A 16,975-nucleotide genomic window follows, 5' to 3' on the forward strand; every position below is an offset into this window, starting at 1 on the left:
CATGAGAAGAAGACTACCACTAAATAGGGAAGAGAGGTGGGAGGGAAAAAGAGGGAGAAGGGGAGTTCCACGGAAGATGGAAGGAGAACCTCATTGTTATACAGAATACATATATGATGTTGTAATGAGAAAAAGAAAAAAAAGTGTCACATTAGATTGGATAGAGAGAAAGGATGGGAGGGGAGGGGAGGAGTAGGGGGATAGGAAGGGCAGCAGAACAGAATAGACAATATGATTGATGTATGTGCATTCCATGTATGTATTATACATCAAATTGCATTCTACTGTCATGTATGACTAAAAAAAATAAGTAAAAATTTAAAAAAAGGTGGCAGACTGGGGCTGTCTACTGCTGAGGCCCTGTGAGTACTGTTGTGCTTTGGGCCCTGGTGAGAGAGTAGGAAGTTCCTACCGGAGTCAGATGGAGGCCCCAGATGTGGGGGAAGGGGGACTGTGAAGTCATAATGGTGTTCATGAGGGTGGCCCCCAAGGGAGCCCCTGGCTGCAGAGCCAAGCCTGCCAAGGTGCTGGGAGAGGGCCTGGGAGGAAGGGCCAAGCAACAGTTGGCAGGCTGTGGAAGAGGGGGACACAAAGTTTGGAGGTGGGAGGGTGTCTCTGGGAGGAGAGAGCAGCGCCCACCCACTTTGGGCGGGGAGGCAGTGCTGGGGTGGTAAGGCAAGGTCTGGCTGAGGCCCACTGATGCCAGAGGCTTGGCCCCTCCCCAGGTAGAGGGGGCCCACATATGGGCTGGGGTTGGGGGGCATGGTATAGCTGTCCCAGATGGCCTGGGACTCACCCATCAGAAGGCAGTGGATGTGCTGCAGAGCTTTTTGTTTCTCCCAGTTGAGGTCCTCAGTGGTGACTGGACAGGCCAGTTCCAGAAGTGGTGGCAGCCTCAGAGGTCCCCCTATTGATGTGACGGCAAAGGAAACTTTCATTTCTGTGGCCTACCTGTATTCCCCATGGATGAGCATTTCTTCCTTGGCAATGGCTGTCCCGCTCTGCCTACAGCCACCTTCTCACACTGGGCCTTCTTTGCCATCCATTTCCCTGCAAATGCCATGATCTTGTTATTTTTTAGTGCTGAGTAATATTTCATTGTGTATAAATGCCACATTTTTTTTAATCCATTCATCTATTGAAGGGCATCTAGGTTGGTTCCCCATTCTAGATATTGTGAATTGTGCTGCTATAAACATTGATGTGGCTGTGTCCCTGTAGTATGCTCTTCTTAGGTCTTTTGGGTATAGTCCGAGAAGGGGAATAGCTGGGTCAAATGGTGGTTCCATTCCCAGCTTTCCAAGGAATCTCCATACTGCTTTCCAAATTGGCTGCACCAATTTGCAGTCCCACCAGCAATGTATGAGTGTACCTTCCCCCCCCCCACCCCTGCATCCTCGCCAGCACTTATTGTTGTTTGACTTCATAATGGCTGCCTTTCTGACTGGAGTGAGATGGTATCTTAGGGTGGTTTTGATTTGCATTTCTCTGATTGCTAGAGATGGTGAGCATTTTTTCATGTATTTGTTAATTGATTGTATGTCCTCTTCTGAGAAGTTTCTGTCCAAGTCCTTGGCCCATTTGTTGATTGGGTTATCTGCTTTTTTGTTGTTTAACTTTTTGAGTTCTTTGTATACTCTAGAGATTAGAGCTCTATCTGATGTTTGAGGGGTAAAAATTGGTTCCCAGGATGTAGGCTCCCTATTCACCTCGCATATTATTTCTCTTGCTGAGAAAAAACTTTTTCAGTTTGAATTCGTCCCATTTGTTGATTCTTGGTTTTAACTCTTGTGCTATAGGAGTCTTATTAAGGAATTTGGGGCCTGCCCCCACGAGATGAAGATGAGGACCAACTTTATCTTCTATTAGACGCAGAGTCTCTGGTCTGATTCCTCAGTCTGCCATCTTGAAAGGTACCTAAACACGCTCCCTGAGGGAAGCAGCCCCTCATCCCTGGAGCCACCATCCCACCTGGGGTTTCTGACAGGAAGAAGCCCAGAGCCCCCACCTCTGCCAGCTGTCAGTAGTTTGGACACCTGGGATCTCCAGGTCCAGGGGTAGCTCCATTCCCACCATTGATAGCAGGCCCCCCAGCCTGGGCAGCCCAACCCACTCAGCCCTTGGTGCTGACAGACGTAGAAATCCCACCGTGGGGGCCCGTGCCAGCACCCACACACATTCTGCTGGCAGCCAGGCTGCAAGTCCACTGGAGCAGCTAGTCCATCAGCCTCTGCAGCTGCTACTCAGAGGCCAGGGACTGTGAACAGTGTTTGTCCCAAGAACAGGCAGCCCAAGTCAGCATGGGACAACCAAGGTTCATCCCCCTTAATGCTGCCAGTGTCAGTTGCCTCAATTGCAACTTGGAGGACAGATTTTTCCCCAGTTCTTCCGTCTCCCATGGCAGAAATGGGCATCTGCTAAAAAAGTAGAGGGACCCCCCAAAACCAGAGAACACCATGGGGCAAGCTTGGGACAGAACAGCTCCAGGGCCTGCCCCTAGGCAGAGCACCACCATGAGGACCAAGGGAGAGAAGGCAAAATACAAACCAGGGCAAGCAACCACTGATGTTTGTGCAATTAATGCCGTCCCCCAAAGTCTGACCATGCAGAACCCCTGAAGCTCTCCTGGGAGGAACCATCACCACCTTCAGAAAGGCCACCTTGACTTGTAAGTTTGTCCCCATGCAATCCAGGAACCTGGGAGCCCAAACTAGCTCCCGGATCTCATATCTGTCTTTGGGGTTCTGTTCATCTCCTCCCCAAGTGAAGGAAAGAGAAGCATGAGACAGCATTTACAGGGTAAATGGGGCTTCGACATATTCAGTGCCACTAACTAGACCATCCCTATAGTGGTCACTTTACAGGGGACAAAAACCAACTCTGTTCTTGGAGCCACGAGGGCCACTCCTTTAAGTGCCAAAAGGCGCCCCCTTACAGGAACCCTGAATTCCACCTCGGAGCATCAATACCTCCATGAACCAGGCTGCATATATTTACAGAGGGAATCATATCACCCATTTCCCTGGTGGTAAAGGTGAGGCTCTGGGAAAGGACATGAATTATGAGTTAGTCAAGGTCCTGCCTGGAAGAGCTGGGACTGGAATTCTGGAAATCTGGCTCCAGAGCCTCATGTGCAGAACCCTGCAGGGGAGGCCTGATGCCGGGAGCTTGGAAGGGGGGGGCCCATCAAGTTGGGGTGGGGGGCTCAGAGAAGAATGAAGAGATGGGTGTGGCTGGGGAATTCGTCCAGAGGGGGAGACCAATAGGAGAGGGAGGGAATCGAGTGAGGGGACTGCATGAGCAAGGCCAGGCAGCGGGAGTGTGTGGGTCAGGCAGAGGAATGACCTGTGAGCAGCTGGGGGTGCAGGGATGGAGGGGGACAGGATTCAGAAGGAAAAGAAGGTTGGGCCACACCATGGAAAGAGCCAGGTCTGGCAGGGAGACACCACCCCTCCCTGCTCCATCCTCCAACTGTCTTTGAGTCTGTGCCTTGAACTTCTCCAAACCCTCCCTTCTCACCACCTCCGCTGGCCCTATTCCACCCCTCCCAGCTCTCCCCTCCTCCCTGCCTCACCCAGAACAAGACAAAAAGCTCAAAGCTGCTGGCCATTTCCATGTAGTTCTTCTCCCTGCACCTTGTCCCCACATCTGTCTTCACTTGAACTCCAGGTCAGCTCTGTAGGGGCAGTGGTGGGTGACACACGGGATCTCCCTGCTTTAGAGCTGGAGAAACTGAGGCCCAGAGAAGTAATTTCTACTTCTGTTTCAGATCTTGGGCCATCACCCCCTTGAGGAAGCCCTCCCTGCACTCTCTACTACCCTGTCAGGCCTGGTTTTTGGTTATTTGTTCTCAGAGGACCAAGGATTTTTGCTGTAGAGAACTGGTCTCAGGTTGTCACTGTCTATTCATTCACATGGATTAGTTTATGTCTTTCTATGTCACTTGGCATGCAGGGGACACTGGAGAAACACTGAGCGACTGAATGACAGTTTGGGTTCTTGTGACAAGTAACAAGAAGAGGTGTTAGTAGAACGTGGATGGGGCACCACATGGTCCCCACTTGGGGTATAAAAAGTCTAGGAAGCTTCTATAAGGGGGTGATGACCTGGTTGGAGCTTGAAACCTGAGTTGCTGGTAGCAGCTGGAACATGCAGGATGGTACCTGGCAGGAGGTGAGCCCCTGGCTCCTGTCACCTTCAGGAATCTGGGTTCAAGGTCCAGTGGTCTAGGTAGCTGGGAATGTGGGCCTGTGAAGGCCTCTGCCCCAAGCTCCATAACCCCAGGTGACCTTGAGGCAGGCAGGGTGGCACACCCTTCCTCTGCTCACTCCCCTTTGTCCAGTGGTAGCCAAGGGGCATCTGACTCACCTCCTCTTTGCCCCACTTCCCCACAGTGAGATTTATTTTAAAGTTACCTGAAAATCCCTCCAGCCTTCCTGATTCAGCCACCCTGTCCTCTGTGATTCTCTTGTGAAGGTCAACTGAGGGTCCCTGAAGGACTGCAGCCCATGCACCTCACTGGCTCAGCTCACCCACCCCACCCTGTGGCTCTCCACTCTCCCCCACCAGGTGGCAGAGGCTTCTGGAGGTCTTCCCACCAGGAGTCTAGAACAGGCTTATTTATGTAGAATAAAAAAAATTACGTATTTCATCCCATTTTCCTGGTCTTTGACAAAACAATTCTATTTGCATAAGACTAATAATTCAGTGACCTCCTTAAAGGCCATTTTTCTCTTGATTCTGGCCCATACAGAGGCCATGCTCTGTTAGAGTGGGAAAATAATTTTTTCTTGGTCACAGATTTATAGCTATAAGCAGAGCACTCTGTGAAAATTCTTTCTAGTGAGTAGTCTGGGCTTAATATTTCCTATACTTACATATTATGAAGGAGACCTTCCAAACATTGTGGTTCCTCTGTGCACCTCATATCCCTTCTCATTATCTGGACCACAAGCCAATTTCAAATTTCCCCATCCAAGCAAATGGCCTAAGGACAGAGAACTCCCAGATGCTCAAACAACAAGGAAACCAGAGAGCCAGGACAGGGCCTCTGTAGTAGTGAGGAGCCTGACCAGAGAGCCAAGTAAAATGAAAGCCTCCTGCTACCCAACTCTGAGGGCAAAGCTGCCAGGAAGTGAGAGGGAAGGGGACATCATGTCTCTGAGCCTCCACTTTGCCCCAGGATCACAGAGGTCAGGGTGAGACCTGTGCTATGCATCTAAGCAGTCTGCCACCAGGTCCCATGTGGGAGAAGGTGGATGTCATCTTAACAAAAGAGTTTTCTCTTGGACCCCACAGGAGTGGGTCCTGACCTGGAAGAGGATGGTCTGGTGGCTGGTCCAGCTGAGCTGCCAGGTTGAGAGGCCAGCACAGATGTGCACCTAGATGCAGCCTTGCTCATGATGGTGCTGGTGCCCCGAGGCAAACTTGGGCATTTCTGCTTGGGTGGGCCCTTTGGGGATGGCACTGAAAGGAGGGGCCTAGGTGGCTCCAAGATCATGGTTGCTGTTTGTCCTGTGTAACTTGGTCACCATGGAAATACTCTGGTGGTGGGGGCCACAGAGAGTCAGGCCCAAGCTTGCCTCATAGGTCTGTCTGGTGCTCGAAGGTCCCTCCTCTTAGAAAGGAGATGCTCATTACCCACAGGCTGCTCCCAGGTTCTCTGCTCTCAGGTTCCACTGAGGACACTGCCAAGGGCATAGTCATGCAAGTTGGTCTTTCTGGGGTGGTGCTGGCCCCTCGATTTCTGCTTGGGTGGCCTTTGTGTCAAGCATTAAATGGAGGGGCATTGGTGACTCCCTGCTCATGTTTGCTGCTTGTCTTTTGTCCCTTGGTCACTGGAGGTATTCTGGTTAGAGGTGTTGCAGGTTTTCATGCTCCAGGCTTGCTGTCTGGGCTTGGAGTTTCTCTTCTTTTGGAGCAGATGCTCAGTGCTCCAAAGGCCAGTATCACATCTGGAGGGAGGTCTGTAGTCGTAGAAGCCAGTGATTCCACAGCATGGACTTTCAAGTGTAGGTGGCCTTTCTGGAAATGGTGTTGGTCCCCTGCATTGATCGTAGGGGTTTCTGCTTCGGATGACTTTGGAGATGGCAGTAAAATTAGAAGCACCCATAGCTAGGGTGTCTTAGCAGGTCCTAAGCTGGACCCATGGTGCCCAAGTCCTGGAAAGTCCCACAAAGGAGAATAAGCCAGGGCAGTCCCTGCCAGAACCTGGACTCTCCAGCCTTTGAACCCAAAGGTGCAGGATGCCAGCCTTGCCTGCCTTGAGTGTAGTAGTTGTCAAGTGCTTCACAGTCGTTGCACAGGAGCATTGCTGGCACAGTCAGGCATTTCATTGAGATGAATCCAAACCAGGGGAACAGGTCTTTGAGCAGTATTGGATGTGGGAATATATAATGTGATTGGCTTTCTAGAAGGTAACCTCATCGCCATGGTTCCTGATGGGCACTGCTGAAAATATAGAACCATCCGGAGGACTGAAAATTTGATGAGTCATTCATTTATTTATTTTTATACCAGATATTGAACCTGGGGTTCTTAACCACTAAGACACATCCTCAGACTTTTTTAAAAAAAATATGTTTATTTAGAGACAGAGTCTAGCTAAGTGGCTTCAGACCTCTCTAGTTTGCTGAGGCTAGTTTTGAACTCCATATTTTCCTGTCCCATCTTCCCCAATGCTTGGACTACAGGTGTGTGCCTCCAAGCCCTGCTGGGCCTTTCATTTTGGCCAGATCTGAGCCTCTTAGTACTTTTGTTAGGAAATGGCCAGGAGGAGGGAGAGTGGATCTTAAATGGATGGTTTGTTATTGTAAAGGGCTGGGGATTATAGTTTGAATTAATCTAACAGTCTTCTTAATATTGTCCTGAGCATTGAATTTACCCATATTGACCCTACCTCTCCCCCTGCCCAATGCCACTGTGGATCACTGAGGGTTCTCTATGGTCCGAGTTCAGCCACAACCCTTTTCTTGGTTACTTCTCATAATGACACACCCATGAACTGCATATCTTGACTGGTAACTAAAGCTTTCGTTGGTGCTTTCAAATATGAAACTATAAATTTGTTATCAAGTGACTTGTCTAGAAATCATTTTCTTCCAAATTGTTCCAAAGAGGTCAGACTGGAAGAGGACCTAGTCACTTGCCAGGCTGACCTTCTTCAGGTGTTCCAGCCCCTCAGTGATTTCCATCAGTTCCCCCTCTTTGTAAAATCATGCAATAGACTTGTGTTTGGGGAAGCAACAGGCTTAGGATTGAAGCAGGAGTTCAATAGAGGTTTTCAGCAGGAGGCTATGATAGGAGTCCTCAGTGCTTCCCCAGTGAGCTTGCCTTTTAATAGCAGGTAACCCTGGGAATGGGACAGCTATCAACAACTAATAGATATCAGTACTCACATGAAACAGCTGATGTGCTGTGTTCACCAGCCTATTTTTTTTTTTTTGATATTGTTTTTTAGTTGTCAATGGACCTTTATTTTATTTATTTATATGTGGTGCTGAAAATTGAGCCCAGTGCCTCACACATGCTAGGCAAGCACTCTACCACTGACCCAAACCCCAGCCCCATCAGCCTATTCTTTAAGAAGAAAGGATGTTCATAACCTGTTAGTGTCAGGAAAGCCAAAGGATCACATGTACTAGTCTCTGGGGAGTAGTAGCCTTCTAGGGCACGCTCCCTGACTGTGTGTTAATTAAGTGTCCTGGTCCATGTGGGCAGGATGAAAGTCAACCTCAGTGTGAACTGGGAAGCGCAGAGCTGATGACCAAAGAGAGCTGTTCTTTGATACTGCATTTCCTTCATCTATCGTGTTTAGCATGAGGAAGATTTTTTTTTCCTTGTGGAAATTGAGTTAATAGGTGTTAAATAAATATCTTAGTTGCTTCTGATGTGGCTGAGGAGCACTTTCAAGTGTTTAAAAAACTGGTTTCTGTATATCATTGTATAGCTAATTGCAATTCTTATGAAACCTTCTCATAGGCTGTTTCTGGTTTTATTGGGATTTTTTTCAGCTGCATTGTGAATTGGATGAAGGACATTTTCCCTTCTTATAAATGGTTTTGTGGAATTTTGAGATTTGGGTTTTTATTCACATTTGAAGTGAATAAATCAACCAGCCTTAAGAACATGACATCTTTCTGATGGATAGAAGCAATTCAAGGAAGAATAAGGATGATGTCTTTTAGAAATGCTATAGGAATATTTGTTTGGGGGTCAATAAATAACATGCTTAGAGTTTAATAAATATTTTGTTATGTCATCGTAGTTTCTACATTTTTGTATTCTAGTAGAATTTTATCTAGTTTTAATATTTGTTTTTGAGCAGACATCTTTATCTTGAGAGATATCATTTAGTGTTACTTTTCAAAATTTGCAGCTGTGTAAATCCAGATGCTTGGTGAAGCTGCTCTAGTGTGAGGAAAGCCTCTCCTGTTAGGCCAGGAGCCTGTAAGGCACCATCAGCACATATGAAACCTGCTATGTATTATAAGCAACAGGAAATAGCACAGAAGCTGCAAGTGCATTTAGGTCATTTGGAAGTTGAATTCTTGTCATATCTTTACTTTGCTTAACATATCTTCTCCCCTTTAGTTCTTTCTTATAGTAATTTGAAGCTGATGAATTTACTGGTATTTTCAGGAGAGCATATACAATTAAAATATTTTTCAATTCAGTATCAGTTCAAAGAACTTAGCATCACCTGCCTCTCACCTTTGGTGGGAAGGTAATGAGCAGCCACTTAGCTCTGTGTGCACAAGGATGATGGTCCTGAGTCTCCTGGGATGGCTAGCTAAATCTGGAAGTTCCTTAGGAGATGGAAAGACATCAGCTCCTCATGTTCCATTCAACAGTGAGCACAGGGCGCTCAGTGAACATGCATTCGGTTTGTGAGTGTCCCCTGCAGGGACTGGTCTCCTATTCCCTTTCCAGACCTCAAAGCTGAATTGTCTGTCCTTCTCTCTGCTCCAGTAGCCTCAGCTATTGAGTACTATTGCCTCTGAGATGCTTCTTTGTTCATACTACTGGGATCTTGCCTCCAAAGTTTAGTTGGAAGAATAGGAGGAAACTGTTTCTTTAAACTGCACACAAAACAAAAGGAAGTGGCTTTGCCTTTCCCCTAAAGACATGGAGATAGAGAAGTCCGTTTCCATGGTCGTGGCCATGCTATGGAACAAATTCTTGGCCATTCCACACCATCCTTGCTTCTTATATGTTTTGTGCATCAGTGAATTTTTTAGCCCTAGCATTTTCACCTATGGGAGGCGTGTAGAAACGGAGGCACAGAAATGCCACCTCCTTGCCATTTCATGGGGTCCTCAGGTCTCTGCCGGCTGCCCCACCAACTTTCCCCACAAACCTCTGGAATTTCAGCAGTGCCCTCTGCTGTGGGCCTGTGGAGCCAGACTAAGTTAGACTTCCCGTGACTCAAACTTGGAAGTGATACCCCATGAGGCTTGTTGATTTCTGTTTCTTAGAAACCAGATGCTGATGTGGATCCACTGAGAGAGGAGGGAGCTACAGGCTTTGGGCACAGGATGCTGTGGTGTTTGAAATCCCCTGTAGTGTACCCCATCATACGATCGGAAGAGACATTGGGGCAATTTGATTTTGCACAGGAATTAGAATTCTATGGCAAAGGGGAGGCTATCTCTGAAAATAACCCTCCAGTGGTGCAGAGTGGGGACCATGGCCAAGAGAGGAGCTGACTTTCCCTCTGTCACTGTGGGACTCAGGTCATGGTAAAGTTGGATGTCATCCTTTGTCCCTTAACTTCCTATGTCATGTTATCTGTATATTTGTGCATTAGAGACGCATGACTCCTGGATAAGGGTTTCTCAGGGAGTCCATGTATGTGTGGGCACATGTCCCTGATGACAACCTCTAAAGCAGATGCTAGAATGACCCCTGGGAACATGTTGAGAAGCTATGGAGGCCCTGCAAGGCACAATGACTTCCTCAGGGCCACACACATACCCACAAGAAGGGGAAGGGTCTCAACCAAGCTCTGTCTCCCCAAACCAAGGGAGCTGGCTACACCCGGGCCTGTCTGAGGGCCTGATCCAGGGTGTGTTGGTGTAACTGGGTCCACCTGTGCCTATGTCATGGGAAGACTGCAGCCCAGTGGGCCATTGGAACCATCTTGTGTAAGAAAGGGACTCAGCAAAGGACTTCCTGAGATAGTGACCTCACTTCCTTGGCCATGGAACTCACAGAACTTGGAACCCTGGTAGCTAGGCACTCACAGTCCACAAACAGTCCCAGTCTGCTCACTGGTGTTGAGACAGCAAGCCCAGAGCCATGAGTTCTTGTTGTCTACAGATCTGTGGGTGCTTAAGCCTCAGGGCTTTTCCTGAGTGTGGAGGTGCTGGGTCAGCGCTGTGTCCCAACGACTCTGGCAATTTTTCCCAAGGAGACCAGAAGTGAGACAGGACAGGGCACCACAGGTGTCCATAGTTTAACCCACATTCAGATTCCCCTTTCAAAAGTGCCAGATCTCACCAGGTTAGTGTGTGTGTGTGTGTGTGTGTGTGTGTGTGTGTGTGTGTGTGTGTGTGTGTGATGTCTCCTGAGAATATGGAGGGAAAATATTTTGATTTCCCCTGACGTATGGCAGTGATTCCTTTTGCAAATGGCTACCGTTTTCCTGTTGAAATGTCCCTCTTTGATTGCCCATCCTAGGGAGAAGATGACCAAGGCTCATCAGTGGATGTGTCCTGTCTTGTGGAAACCCTCACAGTACTTCTCTGGGAGCTCGAGGATGGCCTGGTGCCTGCCCTGCAGCAGGGTAACACCCCCTATGTCCATGGGGTTTTGTATTTGTACCAAGATTTGGACAGTACCCAGAAGGCTCTGGAGCTGCTGGGTAAAATGTGTGTATCACCTCCAAGCCCTGGCCCATGGCCATCTCCTGGCCTGGTGTTGGGAATGCCGGGCATCACTCTGAAACTCCGTCAGCTCTGAGGAAAGTAGGGTTTTTCAGAGGAGAACTCTGCCTGGGTGTTTAGAAATCCAAGTAGGATGAGCCCTAGGAGTGTTTGCCTCAGAGTGGTCCTGGGACACAGGCTGGCGATGGCTCTGGCCTTTCCCTGGGGGCCTGTCCCCTCCCTGAGAGGAAGTTCTCTGCCTCAGACCTCACTCTTCTGAGGCCTCAGGAAAAGCAGTTTCCACATTTGGGAAGGAGTCTGTGGGTTGCATCTGGGAGGGTTCCAACCTGCCTGTAGACAGAACAGGGACCCCTGGGGTCAACTGAGAGGGTCCTGGCCCTGAGGTAGCCAGGCAGCAGGTGGTTGGGTTCATTCATGGCTCAAATATATATGAAGCACCTACCTTTGGCAGGTACTTGGCCTATCATTTAGGAATCAGTGCAGACAAACTCTCCCAGCCCTCCTGAGCTCCCGTTATCGTCAGTAAGTTAGTCAAGTCCACCAGGCATCTCGACAGATGAGGGACACAGGATATTAGAGGTCACAGCCTCCTGGTATTCTCTAGGTATGGACGCCTCCAGCCATATGTTGAGGAGGAGTACCTTCAAGACAAGAAGTGAGTGGTCTTTAGGCCAAGAGGGAGGGCTGCTGTCTCGAGAGTGGTCACTTGGGGGGCTGTTGTAGAGGATGGCTGGGCAGACCTCAGGGTCTACCCTGTTGTTTCCCAGCAGAGGACAGAGGTCTGGGGCTTACTCTGTAGAAGGAACAAAGCAAGCTGTGGTGGGATTCTGGGTACCCAAGGAAGAGAAGCGTGGCTGGAGCCTCAGAGCCAGGCCCTGTGAGGATCCCTCTCCAGCACAGCCAATCCCAGCCTGGATTGCCCGTGCTTTTTTGTATAGAGACTGGAGAGAAAGTGAGGGGAGACTCCTACCCACACATGTGCCTCACAGTTTTGCCCCCTTTGCTCTGCTGCATGTGACCTGCTTGGACACTCTCTGGGAAACTCCCCATGCGGGGGGCCTTGGGAGGTTCCAGCTGAAGGAGAGGCCCTTTACATCATTATCTTCCAGTTGGTACAGGTGGTGACCCAAGCTGCCATCCCATTCTTTCAAAGTCAGCCATCTTCCCTGGCAGCTACATAAAATTCACACACACACACAAATGCCAGAGGCAGGGGGTCAAGAAACGATTAGACCAGAAGCCTCCACTTCTCCTAGAATGTTTTCTCGCTGCCCTAGTTCTAAAGTCCTTGAGGGCACCTCCCACGTGTGAGCACCTGCGCATTGTGCCAGATGCCCCACCACAGCTATCCGCCTCCTCCCACTAAAACTGTCTATTTTATTTTTTGTGATGGTGGGTTTTTTTTTTAAATGTCTGGGATGGCATTGTAAGTATTTTAGTAACAAACATTTATGTTGACACAATAGTGCTCAATCCATTCACCAGGCTGTGCCACCCCCAGCACTGAATAGCTGAAGATGGAGCCCCCTTAGAGCACAGGGGACCTGTGGGGCCCCTGTGCATGGAGCAGAGATGACTGCCTAAAGGGTGGTGAGGATTTCAGGGCATTTTATCCCCTACTGTGTTCTGTGACGTTAACTAGGTTAGATGTCATGTGACACTACAAACCCTGTTCATATAAGACAGCAAACTTAATATGTGTCTTCTTATTGCTCCACAGATCATGACTCACCTTCTTCTCATTCCCTAAGAAACAATATTGAAGTTAGACCAGTTAATTACTCTGTAATGGACTGAACAGTTGGAATAAAAGGAAGAGTTCCATGTTTTGCATCCCAAATAGAAAGCTGTGCCTTGGGCTGGGCTGTAGCTCAGTGGCAGAGTGCTTGCCTAGAATGTATGAGGCACTGAGTTCAATCCTTAGCACTACAAAAAAAAAAAAAAAAAAAAAAAAAAAAAAAACAACTAAACAAAGAAAGGCATGCTGTTGATCTAAAACTATTTAAAAGAGAAAGAAAGAAAAGAAAAAAAAAAAAAAAAAAAGCTGTGCCTCTTGAATAGTTAGTCCCAATGAGAATGCAAGGGAAATGTTCATAAAGAAAATTAAAGTGCTGCTCCAGGGCATATGTGAATGATAAGAAAGCAAAACAGCTGATAGGGATCAAGTTTTCATAGTCTGGAGAACAGATGAAACAAGCCACATTCCCTTAAGCCAAAACCGCATCCAGATAAGGCCAAAACATTAGATTTTTCTGATGCCAAGAGAAGGGAGAAAGCTCCAGAAGAAGTCTGAAGGTGGCAGAATTTGGTTCATGATGTTGGAGGCAAGCGGCCCATCTCCATATAAGACAAGTGCAGGGTGAAGCAGCAAGTGCTGATGTAGAAGCTACAGCAAGTCATGAAGAAGATCTTGCTAAGCTATCTGATGAAGACGCGATATGGTTGAGTTTCTCGGTGTCCCCCAAAAGCTCATGGGTGAGACAATGCAAGAAGGTTTAGAGGGGAAATGATCCTGTTATGAGAGCCTAAAGCCAATTAGTGAATTAATCCCCTGGCAGGATGAACAGGTGGCACAGGTAAAATGCGGTGCCCACACCCTCCCCAAGCCTGGAGGTGTAGGCGCCACCTATGGAGGAGTCCAGTTGCAGGGTGGAAGCGAACAGCAGTCATCCTCAACGTTCCACATTAGGGTTCCACATTGGAGGTTCCCAGCAACCAGCGGCATCCCTCTGCGGGCAGGGCATTCATCAGCGAGCCTAGGCGCCCTAAGGCCCTTTGGGGAGTCCAGTTGAATCGGTGGCTGCATGGAAATAGGCGTCCAAATAGGAGCATCCTCATCCATTAGCGGTGGCGGGAGTCTGCTTCCAGTGCAGTGGAGGTGTTGGCAGCATTGCTGGTGGCCAGGTCGGGACTCCAGTGGCCACAGTGTGGAGCGCTGGCTGTGGCGACAGCGACAGCGTAGGGCAGCGGGCCTCAGAGTCAGAGGGCGACCAGAGGATGGGGTGCCCTGTGCTGTGGCTGCCCCAGGCCACTTGTCTTGCTCCTGGCAGGGCCTGCCTGCTCAGGAAGCAGGACACGGCAGGCGGCGGTACCCACACAGCCTCTGAGGACCTTATGCTGCGCACGCAGGTGGCGCCTGGCACCGGCCCTGAGCCCCCCGGGTGGCAGCTCGCCCCACCCCGGGTCCGCCCTGCCCCTCCCTGGGTTGCGGCCTCTGCGGGGGGAGTAGGCCCGCTGCCAGCCGGGGCAGCCTTTGGAGAGGACACCCACCCTCCCCAGCGACATCTCTCCTGGGCTGTGGCCACTGAGAGCAGAGGCAGTGGGGGGTGGGGCTACAAATCCTCCCCCTCAAAGCGCATCCCTGGGGCGGGACAAGAGTGGAGGGCATAGATGGCAGAGGGAACCCCAAGACGTGCCGTCCTTGGTCTTGGTCTTCTGCCACCCTTAGACAAAGAAATGTACTTTAAAAAAATTAATTAGCTCTAATTAGTTGTACATAACAGCAGAATTCACTTTGGTTCATTGTACAGAAATGGAGCACAGCTTTTCATTTCTCTGGTAGAACACGATGTAGAGTTGCACCATATGTGCAGTCCTGCATGTACCTAGGGTAATGATATCCCTCTCATTCCACCCTCTTTCCTACCCCATGCGCGTCCCTCCTATCCTTCCCCTTTGCCCCAAGTTCCTCCATTCTTCCCTTGCCCCCCTCATTATGGATCAGCATCCACTTATCAGGGAGAACGTTCAGCCTGTTGTTGTTGAGGATTAGCTTTTTTCACTTACATAATATTCTCCAACTCCATCCACTTACCTGCAAGTGTCATAATTTTATTCTCTTTTAAAGCTAAGATTCCATTGTGCACATATACCACATTTTCTTTATCAATTTAGCTCTTGAAGGACTTCTAGGTTGGTTCCACAGTTTACCTACTGTGACTTGAGCTGCTATAAACATTGATGTGGCTGCATCACTCTAGTATGCTGATTTTAAGTCTTTTGGGTATAGATTGAGGAGTGGAATTTCTGGGTCAAATGGAGGTTCCATTCCATGTCTTTTGAGGAAGCTCCATACTGCTTTCCAGAGTGGTTGCACCAATTTGCAATGCCACTAGCAATGTATGAGTGTGCCTTTCCCCCCACATCCTCACCAACACTTATTGTTGCTTGTATTCTTGTTAACTGCCATTCTGGCTGGAGTAAGATGGTCTTAGAGTAGTTTTGATTTGCATTTCTCTAATTTCTGGTGAAGTTGAACATATTTTCATATATTTGTTGATCGACTGTGTATCTTCTGTGAAGTGTCTGTCCATTTCCTTAGCCCATTTATTGATTGGGTTATTTATTCTTTGGGTGTTGAAGTTTTTGAGTTTTTTATATATCCTGGAAATTAGTGTTTTATCTAATGTGCGTGTAGTAAAGATGTTCTCCCACTCTGTGAGCTCTCTCTTCATATTATTGTTTCCTTTGCTGAGAAGAAGCTTTTAAGTTTGAATCCATCCCATTATTAATTCTTGATTTTATTTCTTAAGTACAGGGTCTCTGGTCTAATTCCTAGGTCCTTGATCTACTTTGAGTGTTTGTGCAAGGTGAGAGATGGTGGTTTAATTTCAGTCTGCTACATATGGATTTACAGTTTCCCCAGCACCATTGTTGAAGAGGCTATCATTTAGCTAATGTATGTTTTCGGCACCTTTGGCAAGAATGAGATAACTACATTTATGTGGGTTTTTCTCTGTATCTTCTATTTTGGACCATTGGTCTACATGTGTATTTTGGTGCCAATAGCATGCCGTTTTTGTTACTACAGATCTGTAGTATAGTTTAAGGTTTGATATTGTGATGTCTCCTACTTCACTCTTCTTGCTAAGGATTGCTTTGTCAATAAGGATTTCTCTGTGTCTATTTTTCCAAATGAATTTCATGATTACTTTTTCTATTTCTATGAGGAATGTTATTGGGATTTTAATTGGAATCACATTAAATCTGTATAAGGTTTATGATAGTGTGGCCATTTTGACAATATTAATTCCATGAGGGAGGAATTGGAATCAGGTACCTGCTCAAAAGGGGAGGGATCCGATAGCCATGCCCACCTCAAAATGGCAAGGAATGCTTTCCAAGATGTAGTCGGTGTGCTTCCAGAGCCGGGGTGTCTGGTGATGTCAGGGGAACCGATGGCCTTGTGCTGTGGGGAGGTAGCAGCTGAGTGACCTGCGTGGGAGTGGAGCGAGTCTCGGCGGTCTGCAGATGTGTTGGTAGGTGGTTCTGCTAAGGCGCTGGCCAAGTCTTAAGTGAACTGCAACTTTGGCTTTGGGTCCTGCTCGGACACTGAGGCCCTGAGTCCTGCGCGAGGTCACAGCGCTGGTCATTTCTGTAGAGAGAAGCTGTACAGGGGCCTCTAACACTCTCAAGAGATGCAGAATTCCTACTAGGAGAGATCTGGATCACAGAGCAACACAGATGCTGCTTCCCTCTGGTCCGCCATCTTTGAAAGTCTTTTCAATTTCTTTCTTTAGTTTTCATTGTATAGGTCTTTCATCTCTTTTGTTAAATTTATACCCAAATATTTCATTTTTGAGGCTATTGTGAATGGGATAGTTTTCCTAATTTCTCTTTCAGAGGGTTCATCACTAATAGATAGAAATGCATTTGATTTATGAATATTGATTTCATATCCTGTGACATTGCTGAATTTGTTAATATTAGAAGTTTTCTGGTGGAGTTTTTTTGGATCCTCTATGTGTAGAATCATGTCATCAGCAAATAGGGATAGTTTGAGTTCTTCTTCCCCTATTCCTATCCCTTTAATTTCTTTCATCTACAGCTCTGTTGTGTAGTCTAAGCTGTAGTGGAGTTTAAACAGCAGTATAGTTTAAACTCTGGCTAGAGTATCAGGGACTATGTAGAGTAGAAGGTGAGAGAGGGCATCCTTGTCCTGTTCCAGTTCTGAGAGGAAATGCTTCCAATCAGAAATGCACTTTGAGAATGAAGAGGTCCTAGTTCCTCTGCTCTCTCCCCCCACAGCCCAGGTGGGATGTCTCTTAGGAAGGTGGGGGTCCTCTCCCAAGGCTGCCCCACCTGGCAGA

At 48.0% G+C, this 16,975-nt stretch overlaps 1 protein-coding gene and 1 long non-coding RNA gene across 4 annotated transcripts in view; one reads left to right on the forward strand and one right to left on the reverse strand.

The window, feature by feature from the left end:
- The window catches only part of Ubxn8 (UBX domain protein 8), a 136,666-nt gene that overhangs the window by 28,267 nt on the left and 91,424 nt on the right, over positions 1 to 16,975 (reverse strand). The gene's annotated exons all lie outside the window — the stretch shown is intronic.
- On the forward strand, positions 2,605 to 10,845 carry LOC114082638 (uncharacterized). The gene is made up of 3 exons (XR_003581008.2): positions 2,605 to 2,668; positions 2,851 to 3,034; positions 10,681 to 10,845. It is a non-coding gene; the product is annotated as an uncharacterized lncRNA (long non-coding RNA).

This window comes from Marmota flaviventris, chromosome 3, assembly GCF_047511675.1.
Source record: "Marmota flaviventris isolate mMarFla1 chromosome 3, mMarFla1.hap1, whole genome shotgun sequence".
Lineage (NCBI taxonomy): Eukaryota > Metazoa > Chordata > Mammalia > Rodentia > Sciuridae > Marmota > Marmota flaviventris.